Source organism: Manis pentadactyla, chromosome 1 (assembly GCF_030020395.1).
Source record: "Manis pentadactyla isolate mManPen7 chromosome 1, mManPen7.hap1, whole genome shotgun sequence".
In the NCBI taxonomy this organism is placed as follows: domain Eukaryota; kingdom Metazoa; phylum Chordata; class Mammalia; order Pholidota; family Manidae; genus Manis; species Manis pentadactyla.
The window spans coordinates 127725927-127743583 of record NC_080019.1 but is presented as its reverse complement, the minus strand read 5'-3'; the positions used below and the strand labels follow the sequence as shown (position 1 = coordinate 127743583).

The 17657-nt window shown below is 39.0% G+C and overlaps 1 protein-coding gene across 7 annotated transcripts in view; it reads right to left on the bottom strand.

Annotated features, from left to right (window-relative positions):
- APP (amyloid beta precursor protein) overlaps positions 1-17657 on the bottom strand; it is a 260328-nt gene that overhangs the window by 182611 nt on the left and 60060 nt on the right. The window lies entirely within an intron of this gene.

Below are 17657 nucleotides of genomic sequence, written 5' to 3'. Positions count from 1 at the left end.
GGCCATGAAATCTAAAGTGGGAATGTGAAGGTTGAGAGACACAGAAGGCTGTACTATCACTGAATCCTGGTGTAGGTTCAGAATTTTGGCATAAAGGTACCAAAGAAATCTGTGAGCTGGTTAAGAAGATCAGAGCTGCGATGATGACTTTGGAGGAGTTACAGTTATTGGTTAATTGCAGGGCAAAGAATGGAAGGAATGGCTGGTGAATGGTGCAGGCAAGATCACTGGAAGAAAACTGAGGAACTGGAATCCTGGAAGAATCATCGAGGTGGATATCAAAATCCCTTAAGAATCACGAAAGGGGTTGTTGTTTGGATGACAGAAGCCCAGGACCTAAAACTGAAAGATTGAAGGGCAATGCCACTGAGGTGGCATAAGGTCTTCAGGTGATTCCAACAGGGAGAGGAGAGGAGGGATCTAGTTCAAGAGCACGCACAAAGACCATTTCAGGTTGGAACGGGGAAGAATGTTTGGGAAGTGAGCATCAGGAAAAAAGACCTCCCTACCCGTAGGTACAAAGCTGAGCATGGAGAGAAAACACTTCCACCTGAGAGGCTACAGGGGAAGCAACGTATATGGGGGAGAGTCAGGATTCAGAGCAAGAAGACAACATCCACCATGTGGCTCATGGATCCAGGGAATTTTGCTTATGATTGTCAGTGACATTCAGAGAGGGATTACCATGATCCATCTTTATTTAAAATTCTGGTATTTTTGTTCATTGTAGATTTTTGGCCTTAATTTTTATTTTTTAAATATTGTATTAAAATATCATTTCTTTTGATTACTGAGTGCCTCATTCACCTCACCCTAGGCCTACCCCTGGAATAAATCAATAAAAATAAATAAATAAGGCACCAAGAATGGATAAAAACCGGTTCACCCAGCCAGTGGATTATCCAGTGCTAAAGAAATAAGCTATCAAGCCACAAAAAGACATAGAGAAACCTTAAGTGCATTTTACTAAGTGAAAGAAGCCAATCTGAAAGGGCTCCACACTGCATGACTCCAATTATATGTCATCCTGGAAAAGGTGAACCTATGGAGACAGAAAAATGATCAGTGGTTACCAGAGGTGGCAGGGAAGAAGGGATGATTAGGAGGAGCACAGAGGATTTTTAGGGCTGTGAAATTATTCTATATGATACTATAATGGCAAATGTATGTCATAATATACTTGTCCAAACTCACAGAGTGTACAACACCAAGAGTGGACATTAATGTGAACTATGAATGGTGATTATGATGTGTCAGTGCAGGTGCAACAATTACACCTAATGCATTGCTCTGGTGGAGGATGTTGATAATAGGGGAGACTGTGCACATGTGGCGGGAGGAGACATGTGGGAAATCTTTATCTTCCTCTCTCAATTTTGCTGTGAACCTAAAACAGTTCTAAAAATGTTGATTTTTTTTGTTACAATTTTTTAAATTGAAGTATCGCTGATACACAATCTTATATTGGTTTCAAGTATACAACACAGTGGTTCAACAGTTACCCATATCATTAAATCCTCACCCCTACTAGTGCAGTTACTATCAATGTAGATGTATATTCTCCATGCCATATATTCTCCTTGCTGTACTACTGCATGCTGTACTCCCCATGACCAACTTATATTATGACTGAGAATTTTTGTGCCTCTTTATCCCTCTCACCCTCCCCACCCACCCCCCTAACCCCTACCTGATGGTAACCACCAGTCATTTCTCAGTGTCTATGAGTCTACTGCTATTTTGTTTTGCTTTGTAAAAAGGCCTATTTAAAAAAAAATTTTAAATAAGGCACTGACCAGTGTAGTATGCAGAATATTCAGTGGTGGAGGTACATTTTATAATACAAAACAAGGATATACTGAATCAGAATGGGGCAGGGTGAGGGGCGGGGGGTGCAGGTACTGAGAAAGCTACTCTTCAAAAACACTTCCACTAAGCTTGCTCTCCAAACAGAAACAGCTATCTCCACCCCACTTATTTTACTTTGTTCTTAAGTCTCTTTAACACCTCAGTGCATGTATTTGAGTCTCAGATACTGCTCAACTTGAATATGCCACTAAAAATTTAATATCCTAGTGGCTTTTTTCTGTGTAATGAAAGGTGAGATGGTTCTATACAGGAATACAATTCTCTTACCACCTTTCCTTCCTTGTTTATTGTATCACAAAAGGACTGCACACATGAGTCATAAACTCCACGACACTGGAGAGTTGGCCCTGAGGGACATGACTTAATGAGCCTGAAAGTGTGAGTTACCGCACTTTCTAATACTACCTACTTCCCAGAAACACTACCCTGCTAGGGGCTTGCAGTTTTTTCTAAGCCCTGCGGCAGGCACAGTGAAGCCACATTTTTTCTTTTCAATTCACAATGAAAACAACTGTTTGTAGTAAACTGATAAGAAAAAAGGCAAGATCTCACCCTCACACTGCATGCCGTCTTCAGTTTCCTATGCTAATATCTAGTGCAGCAGAGTAGTAACCTGTGCAGCTGGTCATTTTCTAGCAGACAGAACTGCATACTGACAAATTCAAACCAGTGAAGATGGGGTTTCTTCCCTAAAGATCACCAAAGCTTCACAAAGTGACCAGTCAACACAGAATTTACTTCCAGTTCCCACCATGAATTGTAGGGACATGTGTTATTTTTCTGTGCTTCAATTCCTCTCTCCAGAACACTGACAAGGATAATTGTTAATATGCAGGTGGATGAGACCATAAAATGTGAACAGAGCTTAAGTCCCAGGCACAGTTTGCTGATCACCCCAGTGATGAAAATGGCAACAGTAACTTCAACCCAATTCACCTAGTTTTCTTCTGAGACAAGGAGTTACTAATTTGGATCCGCCAAAGATAATAAAATATTGCTGTTAAAAATCAGGAAGTTTAATTTAAAAGGGGAGGAACATCAACAATCAAGTTAACAAAATTTCTTCTGAAGCACAGCAAGTCCCAGTTAGTCAAACTGATTACCACGTGCACACACAACCCCTAACCAGAAACAAAATCAAAAGGACACAGTGAAAAAAAAAACACATTAAAGTCTCTGCCAAAAAAAAAGAAAAAGAAATCCAAGTACTATAAATCTAGTTTTTTTTTTATGAAGCAGCTTCAGAATATGGCCAGAGACAATGTGGATAAAATGAGAGTTTGTGTGGCCAGGATTCTCACCTGGCCCTGGTTGACTAGCTCACTGCACACCTGTGGGCAATACATGGCTGTTGACTCTATATAAAGAGCTCCGCCCAGTACTCGTGCGCAACATGATGGCAGGGCTGCAAGGCTGCAGGAGAGCAGAGCAGAGGACCGAGGCCCAGAGGACAGCTGTACGGGATGGCTATGCAGAGGCCCGGAGGACCGCTGTGCGGACAGAGGGTCCCAGAGGACATCTGTGCAGAGAGAGGCCCAGAGGCAGAGACCGGCTTGCTGATTGCAGACTCGCTCTGAGTGAACGGGATTTTAGTGACTGACCTGCCACCTGGAAATAGAGTTGGGTATAACCCTTTTACCCCAAGAACATTTTGCTGTCATTTTTTTTGGTCACACTGAATCCATAGCGAACTTGCCTGGGGCTGAAACCCATTGGCAAGACAGACAAATAAGCATTTGTATGTTTTAAGACAAACATTTTATGCTGGAAAAACAGCACAGCTTATAGGTTTAGGTGAGAATAAAAATTAAAATAATTAGACAAACAACTGTGCCTGTGGCTACTTAAGTTCCTGACTTTTCTCCATAAGTAATTTTAATGATCAGTTCAAGGCTTCATATTCTCTTTGCGGCACCTCAAATCTCAATATAGGAGGCAAAGATACTCGAGTTCCTTCAGCTATTTAATTTGCATGTATCACTAACACAGCAAGCATTACTAATCACTTGCTATCACAGCACTAGCAAATCAACTTTCAGATGGCCCCTTCTTTCCTAAAACATTTCCTATGTGACCCCAATTTTGAGTAATTATTTTCTTGATCAATTAAAAAAAACTTGGATCACTACAGCTATATTAATAAATACTTAAAGCAGAAGCAAATCTAGGTCTGTGTCAGTTATCTGAAAAGCAAACTGTCTTCAGTTCCTACTAATCTTCCTAAATCACAGCTCCGTGGAAGAGTTGCTGTATAAATACATATACTGTGCTCCAAACACACTCCTACTAAAATCCTTAACATCAGTCTGCAAAAAACGCTGCCCAAGCCTACTAGGGTCGGCCCGCCCCCAATGCTGGCACACTTCGTCCACTCACAGTGTAACAGAATGCCAAGCTCTCTCTCCTACTTCAGTGATGCTTTACAGTGTTTATCACAGTGCGCCTCACATTTGGGTTAAGTACAAGTTTACTGCCTTCCAGGGAAAACGCACTTTGCTGAAGGGCAGCAAACAAAATTGGGCACTGGGTAGCCTCCCTGTGGTGCTTCACATTCAGTTGGTTTAAGGCTACCAGTGCTGCAAACTCCTTGCTCCCCTCTGTGGTGCTCCAGCCCCCAGGCCCCTGAAGGAGTGTCATTAGAGACCATATTTTAACTCTGCATCTTCATCCCTAGAGCTGATTAGAGCCAGAAGAAAGCAGATTGTGTATTGCATTCTCTTCCTCAAGAGATCAGAATACAAGCAGGCTCTAGCTGGAGGAGGGGGAGGATACCAGCTGGTAGGCAGAGTAAGTCAGCCAGAGATAGTGCAGAGCAAAACCTGTGGTGAAGCGGGGGAAGGAATCTGGAAGCAGCAGCTGGTCTAGGGGATGAAAATAGGAAGCTATGCAGAGAGGGAATCTAGGACCACAGTGCCTTGTACCCCAGATGGAGACAGACAGACAAGATGAGGATCAGGCAGGGAGTGCCCGACCACTCCAGTGAGGTGTGTGTGCTACCTTCAGTAAGTTCCTTTTAAACGTAAGCTACTTTGGTAGCCTATTTTCCTTCCAAGTGAACAAAACCCAAGAAGGCCCAGTTCAAATACTGGTTCACCAATACTCCCCCACAACCCCCTTCAGTGGCTGATTCTAAAGCATTTTATCCCACCACTTTTAACTGATCACCAACCACTTTCTGTTGTCTGCAGTATATACCTTTCTGCCCTATTCTAATATATACTCCTTGACGGCAGGGACAATGTTACTCGTGTCTGTGTTACCTCAAAGTGGCCAACCCTGAGACAGCACCGTAAAGGGCCTAACACATATTAATGATTATTTCTGTTAAGTTCAGAATCCATTAATTTTAGGGAAATTTGGTATATATTAAACTCCTATTGGGTATTACCAACACATGTCTTACATAAAATAATCTAAGTAATATAATATTATAGTTGGATTATGAGCTTTTTGAGAAAAATATCAATCTCAGTGCCTTCCATACTTCCAGCATGGTGTGGCAACTTATACAAACAGTAGCAACTTATGTAAGAAGCAGTAGATTAATGTTAACGAACATTAATATACAGGTGAGGAAGATGCTTAGGAAAAATTAGAAATGTTTAGGCCATAGAAATATGTTTTATCTTTGAAAGCAAATGTACCAGTACATAAACTTTCTTAAAGAAGAGAGCTGAAGCAATTCAAAACACCAACAGCCAGGAGAGAGGGAGAGTAAAAACAATCTGAGATTCATAGTACCTTTATAGAAGGTTTATAGTGATAACCTGTGGTTTACCTCACTACAGAAAAATATACGAAAGCCTAGTCACCATCAGAACATTATCATTTTAAACTTTAAAAATCTAAGAAGTGTCTCTCTCTCTCTGTATCCAAGCTGGAAATTTTTTTTTTTATTTTGCTGAAGTCCCTTTTGCAAACCGGCCAGTTTGGGTAAGTGATTAATGCCCAAAGTCATATTTACACACAACTAAACTTCAAATGATCAAGATACTTCAAGACCACGAAATCAAATGTGGCTAGGAAAATGCAGAAACCAGAGTTAGTGGTCAGGGTAATGGGAACTGCATAAATTGGTGTTATATTGAAGCTGAGTGACAGGTACATGGGCTGTTCCTTATACTATTCTTTCTACTTTTATACTATGTTTGAAATTCTGAATTAAAAAAGCATTAAAAATAAAAAGGAATCCCATGGAATGGTTGAATTTCTAAATTTATGTTACAAGTGAACAAACAGAAGAACAAACCAAGACCCAAATTGTACATGCATTATAGCAGTTGGCATGTACGAACATATACAGGGAACAAAAAGTCAAAAACTTGATAGCAAAATGGTATAGAGGTGACCATGGGTGTTTTCATCTGGAAGCTTTTATGTACCAATTTCTTTTTCAAAGAACATATCCAACAGGAGAATAAGAAAAATATAAAATTGAGGATTTACTATGTGTCAAAATAATTGCAAATGTTTTTTGTGTGGTAAGTCATGTAATCCTCTATCAGCAGTCGCTCCATTTCATATACAATAAAACTGATGGAGTAGAACGTAACTAAAGAAAGTGCCATTTCTTAGTACTTAGATTGTATTAATTTTAAGTTTTGAACTACCTACACTTCAGTGTATAAACCAAAATAAAGTATGGCCTAGACAAACACATTTCTGTTTCTGGATTAAAATGATGTGCTTTTACCTTTAAAATTTTCTGGAATACAAAAAAGAATCATATCAAACTCTTTGCAACATAAATTATTTGAATAATGGGGCATATGGGGAACAGAATATCTAATCTGAGAAAGAGAACTGGAAAGCAAATACGGTCTCTGCTTATAATTTAATCAGGTGTTACGAGACAATCTGCAGCTGATGAAACTCTGCTGAAATAATGAAGTATGACCAGTGCTATACTGTCGCAATGATGACTTTAAGCAAAGGCAGGGGATGTCAAATGCTGCAACGGGACAGCCCATTTCCCAATCACTTGGCCCAAGTCTGTTTCTGACACTGTATATCAGTACATTGTTATATACACACATACTAACAGGTGGGGAATACTGTCAAAGAACCTTGCCCAATGCATAAGTCACTCTTAATCCAGGAGTACTGAATAAAAAGAAAGGTGGGGGGTGGGGGGGTTGGGGAGGGCGAACCACCAAAATAAACAGGACAGGACATGAATGTGAAAGTGCAAACAGATATATGTGTACACATACAGCCTAGATCCTCATTCTCTGTCAATTTATGGCTAATTTTATTATTTTTAAAATATCCAAACAACACAATTTTGTCAAATTTACCTCAATAAAGGTAAAAAGAAAACATATTACAAGAAAAAAAATTTTAATAGATAAATAAAATGTCAAATATAGAAGTTCACTGTATTGCTGCAAATATGTAATACTTGAGTATGCATTTAGGAAAGAGCTAGATGATAACAAGGACAAATGTTAGATTTAATATTAATTTGACTCAATGACAATCGTCTAGAAAAAATTCAAACTGATTTCACCTCTTTTAGCTCCAAATTCTACGGTTTGTGCAAGTAATCCTTATAGCATACAGATCACTCATGCAGAAATACACCCATTCTCATTATAGCTAACTAGATACACCTCTATTCAAAATTGTTTCATCTAATATGAATTTCTGGATCTTTCAAATCCAAAACCACAATGTATATGTGCCTGTAATTTACTGGTCATTTTTAAGCCTGCGAAAGTGGACAGACACATAACAAAATAATAATGGTCAAGAAGGTACCAAGGTTCCTACCACAGCACTGTGTATATAGTATTCCTTCAAAGTTGGTTAGATGCTAAAGATCACATGTGTTGTTCATTTTTTAAATTTAATCTTAATTTCATTTTACTGTGTAATGAAAACATCAAAGTTAAGAAATGATTCTTGCCTGGCCAGTTATGTATTTTACTGTAGAAAGCTGGGGAAAAGAAATAGCTTTTCTCAACTTACGGAACACAGTTTTTGTTTTGTTCAGCCACTGATATGGTATGCTCTGTGATCCTGTTAATTTATAAACAAAACCACTGTTCACTTAGAGCAAGAAGGTTAAAAAAAACAGGGAGCATATATTGTTAGCTAAGAAAAGAACACTTAGGAAAAAGAGAGGATACCCAAAATCTAATTAAAGAGATTATAAACAAAGCCACATTTCACCTGTCTAACTTTTCCAGCTGGAATCTCTGCCAGCGCTTAAGTCTTAACTGTTCAAAACTCCTTCCAGAGAACTGATGGGCTTCGCAGTGTTTTAGCAGAGCCATCAATACTGCTCGAAGCCCTACCTCACTCGAGGTGCTCTGAATGTTAGGGATACAGAGGGTGGTGGAGCTTGTGTGTTAAGTTCTCTCCAAAAGAGAGGGCTTATATAATTATTCATTTAATTTATAATATTTAACTCTAATGGCACACACCATGCATTCCTATCATAACGGGAGGACTCGGTCTAAGACTGGTTAGGCAGCTTTCCTGGATTGCTCAGGTGTCTGAGAACAAAGGCTGAATTTAAAAGTCTGTCTAGAGAAGTCCCCCTTTGCTACACTTGACACAAAGGACTCCCTTATCACAGCATCTTGTACACAATGAGGTAGATAATAACCAGGTTGATCTTTCACATTCCTTTTCACACTTAACATCTTGAGATTTGAATTCCCTTCTCTCCCCAGTCCAACCTACCCTTGGACACAGGCTAATTTTTCTTAAAGTGTCTTGACCAAAAAACACTCATGCTAAAAACAATCTCAAAGCTCTTCCTAACTCCAGAATTAGATCCCCATTTCCGAAGATTTACAGTCAAAACCTTCTACTTTACAGCCTCATTTCACCTTTCCAACTTTCTAAATTCTCTTTTCAATTTTATCTAGTTGTATATTTATAAGCTATTATGAGCCAAGAATGGTGTCTTGCCACTCAGCAACACATGACACAAAATCCTATCCTGAATAGCAATCAGTAAATATCTGCTAAATTTGCCTAAATTTAGTTTCAAAAGGAATGAGATTCTTTATTACATTTCCAACTTTTTTATTCTCCCATCCCGAAGTCTTTGATTTAAATAAAAACAAATTTTTTTCACAAATCTCATTTCATTCAAAAGAGGAAAATAAAACCTGAAAGTTCTAACTTTTGTTCCTAGGTTTTAATATATGTCTCAAGGGGATTATTATTCCTAATTTTGCTCTATTTATAAGATGCATAGTTCCTTAGAACAATGTTTGGATAAAGTAACAGTTCATTAAAGCAAGTGGCCACTTTAGGATGTGAAATGATGAATAATTTATAGAGTTATTTTCAAGTTGTTTCTGTGATGGCAGCACTTCCTGCATCTAGTATAGAACAGAGGAAAGAACTCTTTTTGATCAAAGGACCACAGAGGAAAATAATGATTGAGGGAATGTCTGTTGTGGTCATCTATCATTGCATACAAACTATCCCAAACTTTGGTAGCTTCCAACAGTAAGCATTTCTTATCTTACACTTTTTCTGTTTCTGTGGGTCTGGATTCAGAGTGCTTAGCTGGGTGATCCTGACTCTTACAGGGTGGGGCCTGTCAGCTGAGGTTACATGAAGCCTTGATTAGGCTACAGGATTCACTCCCAAGAGGTTCATTTACAGGCCTGGCAAGCCAGTGCTGGCTGCTGGTGGAGCCTTCAGTCCCACACAGTACGCACAGACTGTTGAGTATCTTCCTGACGTGGCAGCCAGCTTCCACTAGAGCAAAAGTATACAAGGCCGAAGCCAAATGTCTTTTATGACCTAGCCTCAAAAGTCACACCCCATCATTTCTGTAGTATCTTATTGACTATACATGTCAGCCCTGCAGTGTGGGAGGATACCATGCCTGGATGTGAATACAAGGAGGGAAGCAAGTAACATTTTGTTGGAAGCCATCTTGGAGTCTAGTTACCACATGATAATTTAGAATTTCTCACAATTCTGTATATTGGTTGGGCAATTCTTCACACAGTGAGGTCAGCTAGGTACCACAAGGAAGGCTGCAAGGTCCAAGCTGGCCATGCGGACATAGCTATTAACTGGGGCTGGCAAGCAAGGGGATCTCAGGCAAGGCTACTGAATGAGAACTCCACTCTCTCCTATGTGGACTTCTCCACATGACTGCCTTCCCAGAGCTCAAAATGAGAAACTTCCACCCTTCTTAAGACTTAGACCCAGAACTGAAGCAGTGTTACTTGTACTCCATTTCACTGGTTGAAGTCAAGTCTCAGGTCCAACCAAGATTCAAGAGAAGGCATAATTCATCAACAGCCAAGGATACATACTACCACAGGATCATATAAGGAACAATCTAGACTTTGCTTAATGTTTTTAGAAGCATACTTGGTGATTGTTTAGTATGCTTACCTGAAATTTTAAAGCTATACTATATGTTTATCCCACTACTAGTGAGTGTTTATCATGGTACTTAACTGTAAAAATAAAATGAGGGCAGATGTAGACTATGGGAAAATGTCACCCTCACTCTTGCTTAAAAATCTTGTTAGAATTCTATCAGTAGAAAGAAATAGTCTCTGCAAAAGGAAACCACAAGACCCACTTAGGAGGCTCTCTCAGTGTAGAGAGGGCTTCAGAGCCCCTGTTTACACAAGTCCAATCCCTGTGCCAACAGGCCATCCACAAGCGGTTACTAAATGATTACCGGCATGCTCTTAGTGTTGGATAAAATGCTTCATAGGCATGATCTCTAGAAACAGTAATGCTCAGCGACACCTTGGGCCTATAATCCTTTCGCACACAGGAGCCATAGTAAGTACTGGTTTTAGTTCAGGCTGCCATAACAAATTACCACAGTCAGGGTAGCTTAAACAACAGGAATTTATTTTCTCACAATCCTGGAGGCTGGAAGTCTGAGATCAGGGTGCCAGAGCAGTCAGCATCTGGTGAAGGTTCTGTTCCTGCAGATGACCACCTCTTTCTGTGGCCTCCCATTACTTCTTTGTGTGAGCAGGGAGGGAAGAGCTGACTCCGAAAGCTCTCTGGTGCCTCTTCCTACAAGGACATTAATCCCACTCTGAGGACCCCACCCTCATGACCTTACCTGACCCAAGTTACCACCCAAAGACCGCACCTCCAAATACCTTCATGAGGGAGGATAGGGCTTCAACATATGAACTTGGGAAAGAGCACAAACATTTAGTCCACAGCAGTCCTCAGTACTTATTTGAGGCAGAAATGAGAGAAAAACCTCAAGTGGTGCTGACTGCTAATAAAAAAAGAAAATGTAAAGAAATGCAAGTATCTGAACACTGACTGGGCAGAAGCATAACTGTTATGATTGGGGAAGAGGAGGGAATTTGTACCATGAATTCGGATGATTTGGGAAAAAATACAGATTAAACAAATACTCAAATTAAACCCTAAATTTCAAACTGTCTTCCTAATCAAACTTTATAAGGGTTTACAACCAGGAGCAAAGGTGAAATACTCAACTTTTTACTTTTTCTTCCTAATCTGGCTCTTGACCAAGGACAGGACTGAAGAAATCGGGAGGCAAAAATGACGATATTAATAATAACAAATAACAACCAAGAGCAGGGAATACAAATTGAGAAGAACATGAGACTAGAAAGGACATGAACTAGCTAATTCACCAACAGAATAATAGTATTTGGCACACCCTATGAAGCTAAGCATCAACAGATACAATGTGCAGTTATGCGAGCAATCCTTTGGAAAAGCAAAATAACAAGGGGGTTAAATTGGTTAGCAAAAGGTCAAAATGAGGTCACAGTCATGGGTTCAGTTGGCTTTATTTTGTCCTAGGACTACAGACTGCTAACAGCTGCCTCTCTGACTCAGCCAGTTGTCTCTAAAACATCTGTGTTTTGGTCACAAGAGGGACTGAGAACATAAAGAAAAAATTTATTCACCACTATTGGGAGAAATATAATTAGCAAATAAGCAGCGCTGTAAATGGTCACTCACAGGAATGGTCTCTGTATATTAAAAAAGAAATTCTGCACAATGATAAATGCCAGAATATAGTGGATAAGTAACTTCATGGTGTTGAACAAAAATACTTGCCAACCTCGAATTCTATACATTTTTAAGCCATTGTTCCATACAAATTCTGGAAACAACTAGGTTAAGATGACAGCCATTTCCCCACAAAAAAAGAAGAATCAGGTGAGGTAGAAAATTATAAATATTATTTTCCTTGGCTTTCCTAGTGGGGAATTAATTAATAGTGTCTAAAAAACATTGATTAAAAAAAAAGAATAAAGCAAGATAAACATTTTCTAACCACACAAAAAATTCAATCCTACAAAAGAAAACTATTCATTTTTTTCTATTATTAAAGAAAAATATCAGAATATCTACAAAGTGGGAAGTGGCAGAAAGACCCTAAAATATCAGTAAGGAATGTTATATAAAGTTCAGGATAAACCATTTAAGAGAAAATAATCAAACACTGCTTAAAAGTTCTGAGTGAACATCTAACCACTCTATTCTTTCCCAAAAGATGCTGAAAGTCAAAGACACCATGAATTCCACAGCTACCCACTGTCCAACCTCCAGGACTCTTCGAATTCATGGTGTGCTTTCAAGCCTACTGTGTTGGGCTGTGGTCATTATTCTGTTTCAGCCCCATGCCACCCTTCATTCCATTTCTAGCAAAAGCCCCTTGCCCCATGCCATGTGGCGCCAGTGCAGCTGTCAAACAGGCCGCACACACCCTCATGGCCAAGGTGGGCCAGTGCCTGGACTGAGTCCTTGTGGACAAGGTGACCGGTCCAAAGGTAGATACGTGACCAAAAGTCAGGCCAACCAGAATGCCTCCTTGGAATCTAGTACACACTGGCAGAACCAAGTTGGGACAATGTACTCGCAGAGCTCCTGGTTGCCATCTTCCGCGGCCTCCTGGAGGAAGTCCAACTTAGGAGGAGGAAGCGAGGTGAACACACAGGAGAAAGCATAAGCAGAAAACAAGGAGACCCCAGGAGAGAAATTCTAGACAGTACTGTCAGTGACAATATTGAGGACCCAGTTTCTCGATGGCTTTTTAAAAAATTCTCAAAGACAACTCCAAGTTGTCACCTGCCAACAGAAACCACCTAATTAACCCACTCTATTTCCTCATCCTTCCCACTCTTTTCCAAGACCCAGCCAATCACTAATCCACTGGATCTACTTCCTCCCTGGTTCCTAAGGATACCTGAGCCTCATTTTATTAGGACCGTCTATCCTTTCCATAGTTTAGTTTAGGCTTCTCTTAGCTTAAGTTCCTTCCCTTTAGTGAACAAAGAAACCACAAATACCAAAGCCTGTCCCTTTTCCTTGAATTGCCCTCAAGTCCTTTGCCTCCTAGCTCTTTCTTCAAAGAGTCCACTGATGTCTTCATCATCCCATTCCAGTTACTCCTGTAACCTACTGCAATTTGACTCCTTCCCATGCTATTCCACTGAAATTGCTATCTCAAAGATCAACCGTGGTGACCTTTTTACTTCCTATGTAAGAAGAACATTTTGTTATAAAATAATACCCATGATTTAGAAATGGGCTAAAAATATTGAGGGTATTAGTTGTGAAATACAGATATTGTCTTTTAGAGCCTGGGGAAGATGGAGGGAAAAAGATTATCTGATTCTGCGGGGGGTGGGGGGTCGGGTGTTCTTCTGAGTGACTTGCTGTTGACTATGCTATTTTACAACCTGGTAAGGGTAGATAATGTAGAAGCATGACAGCAACACAGGTGTTTCCTGTCCCATGCAAAGCGGTTCAGAGAATTCCTGTTCATAGCCATGTAATTAAAGTGTGTTAGGAAAATAATTTAAATCTCTGTAATTTAAGTTTTAACATCTCACAGGTTACCTTGTTAATGAATAAATTGAATAAAATTGTTGATGTGTGTTTGATTTTGTAAAAGAGTCATGATTCTGCATTGTCAAACAGTATTCCTCAACCACCTTGCATCTGTATCACAGTTACGCTCTTATTTCCCTCCTTTAGAAATTAACTTGGCTTAACTTCCAGTACATACACCTCCTAGTTCTGATCCCAGGTCTCAGGCCACTGCTCCTCCTCCAATGAGGACACCCTTTCCCTTTGTTCTTAAATGTTACAATTCAACAAGGTTCTTTCTCAGGATTCCTCCCCAGAGGCACGAGGGGAGAAATGAGAGCAAGCAGTTGGCAACCTAGCTTGGCACTTCGTTGGTGCTCAATACAAGTTGGTATTAGCATCGGCAGCATTGCTGCCATGTGTCATCGTCACCAGTTTTTATCTTGCTGAAATTTTACGAGCCTTTTTCTCCCCTTAAATCCCCCTTTAAGAACAGGTTCTATGTTCTACTCATCACTGCATCTTTAGTTCCCAGAGACAGATGTTTGAGGGGGAAAGAGGGAACCACTGGGCTCTAAAAAAGTATACATATTATCATCTAGTACTAAAACATTTTGAATGAAAGATGTTATTAAAAAGGTCCCAACCAAGACTTCCTCCCTGCCTCCCAACCACCAGTAAAATTCTGGTGGAAAGTCTGGGGGTACCCCTCACTTCTGCATCCCTCTCCCACTTGCCAGATAATGGGATCTAAGACTCTTATATAGTCCAGTCATGATGGCAAGGGGTACAGGCGACAGCAACAATCTGCAATGGAAATATAATAGAATGAAATATAACATCTATGTACTTTCAAGTTCCATAGTACCCACAATAAAAAGTAAAAAGTTAAATTCATTTAACAACATGCATATTTACAATTCAGTAACATATACATGATGCTTAAAATAGTATATACAACATATCATTTCAAATGAAATCAATACAGAATTATTAATGTCAATCTTACACTTTTTTCATGTAAATCTTTGAAATACGGTATTTATGAAACACACTTGCACATTGTTAGTTTGGACCAGCCACGCTGCAAGTGCTCAACAGCCACATGCGGCTAGTGGCCACAGTACCGGACAGCACAGGAGACGAGCTCCAGCAGGCGAGGACCTGAGGAAGCTGAGAAGCTAGATATGGGGTCAGACTGACAAAGCAAAGAGAGTGATTTTCTGAAATACAAATCCACACCTTTCCCTTCTCTTAAAAAACAACAAAAAACACCTTCAATGACTTCCTGTTGTTACAAAGACCAAATTCATTAAAATGGCTCACAAGGCCTATGTTGTAGCTATTTCTTACTTCTCTGGTCTAATGTTTGTCTAATTCATCTTAAGACTCTGGCCTATGTGTATCACCCCCAGAAGACCCTCTGGGCGGTGAGAAGAGAGAGGCAAATAATACCAGGAATGCAAAAGAGAAACCACCACGGTGTTAGGTAGAAAGATAGATATGAGCAACCAGGGAAGGGGAAGAGAAGGTTCAAGGAAAAATCCAGTAAGGGGGTTCCACTTGAAGACAATAAAGGCTTTGCAGGGAGATAATTTCCTTGCCTATAGGGACCAGGCCAAACCGGTCCCAACCAGGTGCCAACACAGACACAATCAAACAAAACTAAGAACCACCCAAATGACCCCTCACCATAATCTCATTAAAATATAATTGCGCCCCTAGCCTCAACTTTTCTGTGTGCATTTTGGGAAAAGATGTGCACACCGATGGGTGTGTAACTAGAACTGTCAATCAAATGACCTCACCCTGTCAATCAAAGAAGCACCTCTCAGGACATGATAAATAGACCCTTCCCTGAAAGTTCAGGGCCTTTATCTACCTTGACTCTGGCCCACTCCTCCGTTGGAGTGAATTCAATTAAAACTTTCACTGTCTTTGCTATTGTGTCTCTGCCTTTCAATTCTTTGCTTTGGCGGGGACCAGAACCAAGGAGAACACACTCAGCCAGGTTGCCCTAACTTCCCTACACCCACTCCATGGCCACTGATGATTCGGCAAGGTCTGGGACTGGAGGAACCACTCTGTGGCTCAACCCATGGACAAACAACAGACTAAAACCACAAGTGAAACCACCCAGGTATGGGAATAAAGCTGTTCTCAGGGTCATGTAAAGTAATTTTTATAAGGTCATCATACAAATGTAAAAACATCATGCAAGTGTAAAAACATCTGATTATTCATCATACAAATGTAAAAACAAATGAATGGGGGAGAAATGCAGATGCAAACTATGATACATGCATGAAAATAGCCATTCAATAGAATGACTGTTATTAACAAATTTGAGTTCTAGCCTTTCTTTATAAAAAATCTTATTTAATATTCAGAATGCATAATCTGCATGCATATCCAGAAAAGTGAAATGGATCAAAAACCTATGAGCATGCACACACAGAGTTCCAATTTACTGAACTCATAACTACATAACTAGAGGAACTCTTCAGTAGACTGTTTATATTGATTCCAAAATGTCTATTTCAGAAATGTCATATCTGAGCAGAAGTGAATTTATCATCAATCACTACTTAATAAACATTTTTAAAAAGAAATATAAAGGACTTAAATATTAGTGATTTCTACTTAAATAAGAATTATCTTTTGACATTATGGTTCATATTACTTCTAGATAAAAATTAATGGACACATAATATATTGTGATAATGGCTTTTTTGCCTCTCAAAACACAACTCTTAAGAGGTTTTGTCCTTAGATTATTACACAAAAAAATCACAAATCACATGCATTCGTAAGCATATATAAATACATATATAAATACATAAACATATGTACCAAAAAAATCATGTATGTATATATATGTAAAAAACATATGTAAAATAGATACAAACTACACATACAAGTAAATATAAACATATATAAAATATATATTACTATAAATATATAATGCATTAAATACTCATTTTGAATCCAAAAAGGCTAAAGAAAACTTTCTAGGTCACAGAAGATTACAACAAAATGTTGCCAGGTTTTATCCATTGTTTACATGGAGGCTTAGGAATTTTGCTTTGCCAATTTGCCAAGACTCTTTCCTTTAAATGTTCCTTTTTTTTCAAGTAAGAACAGTTACCTCATTGTGGCAGAACCTGTATCTTTTAATACATTGTCTAATATACTAATTAAATTAACTACTTGCCAGGCACTGAGTACATTAAGTTAAATTCAGAGGCCCAGTTTATTTTGCAACATGCATGAAATGAATTGCCTAAAATTCTTTAATTAAATGGCACTGGAGCAAGGTATTTTGTAAGAAGCAGGTCTAATATGATTGTAGAAGTAGACTATTATAACTGTTAAAAGAGAGGGAAATTGCTAATCTTTGGGAGAAGGCCCTTCAAGCAACCCAGGCTTCTCTTAACCATTTTGTGAATTTGTATCACCAGTGATTGCTTTAAAAGTGTAAAATTTCTTTAAAAAGGAAGAACTAACCTGAAAGACTATGTTTCATTCTATATATGATGGTTAAAGTTTGGGTCTGAAATTAGATTATTTGAGTTGGAATTTCAACTGAACTTATATCTTAAAGCACAAATAGCCACATATCCTAAAACAGATAACTGCCTAGAAGTGTGAGATAAAATAGCCTGTATTCCAGTCATTTAAACTGAACTAATAAGGAAGATATAAATATGTTACATAATAATAGCAAGTAAACTAGAAATAATTACACAAAAGATGAAGATCTCTATGAATAGCAAAGGCATGATTTCCAGGATATAAAAGGTAAGTTAAAAAAGCAAAGTGCTTACTGTAAGCTACCTTTTTCATAAGATAAGGAAAAACATACACAATTGACACCTGAATAACAGAAGTTTGAATTGCACAGGTCCATTTATATGCGGATTCCTTCCAGTAAATATATTGGAAAAATTTTTGGAGATTTATGACAATTTGAA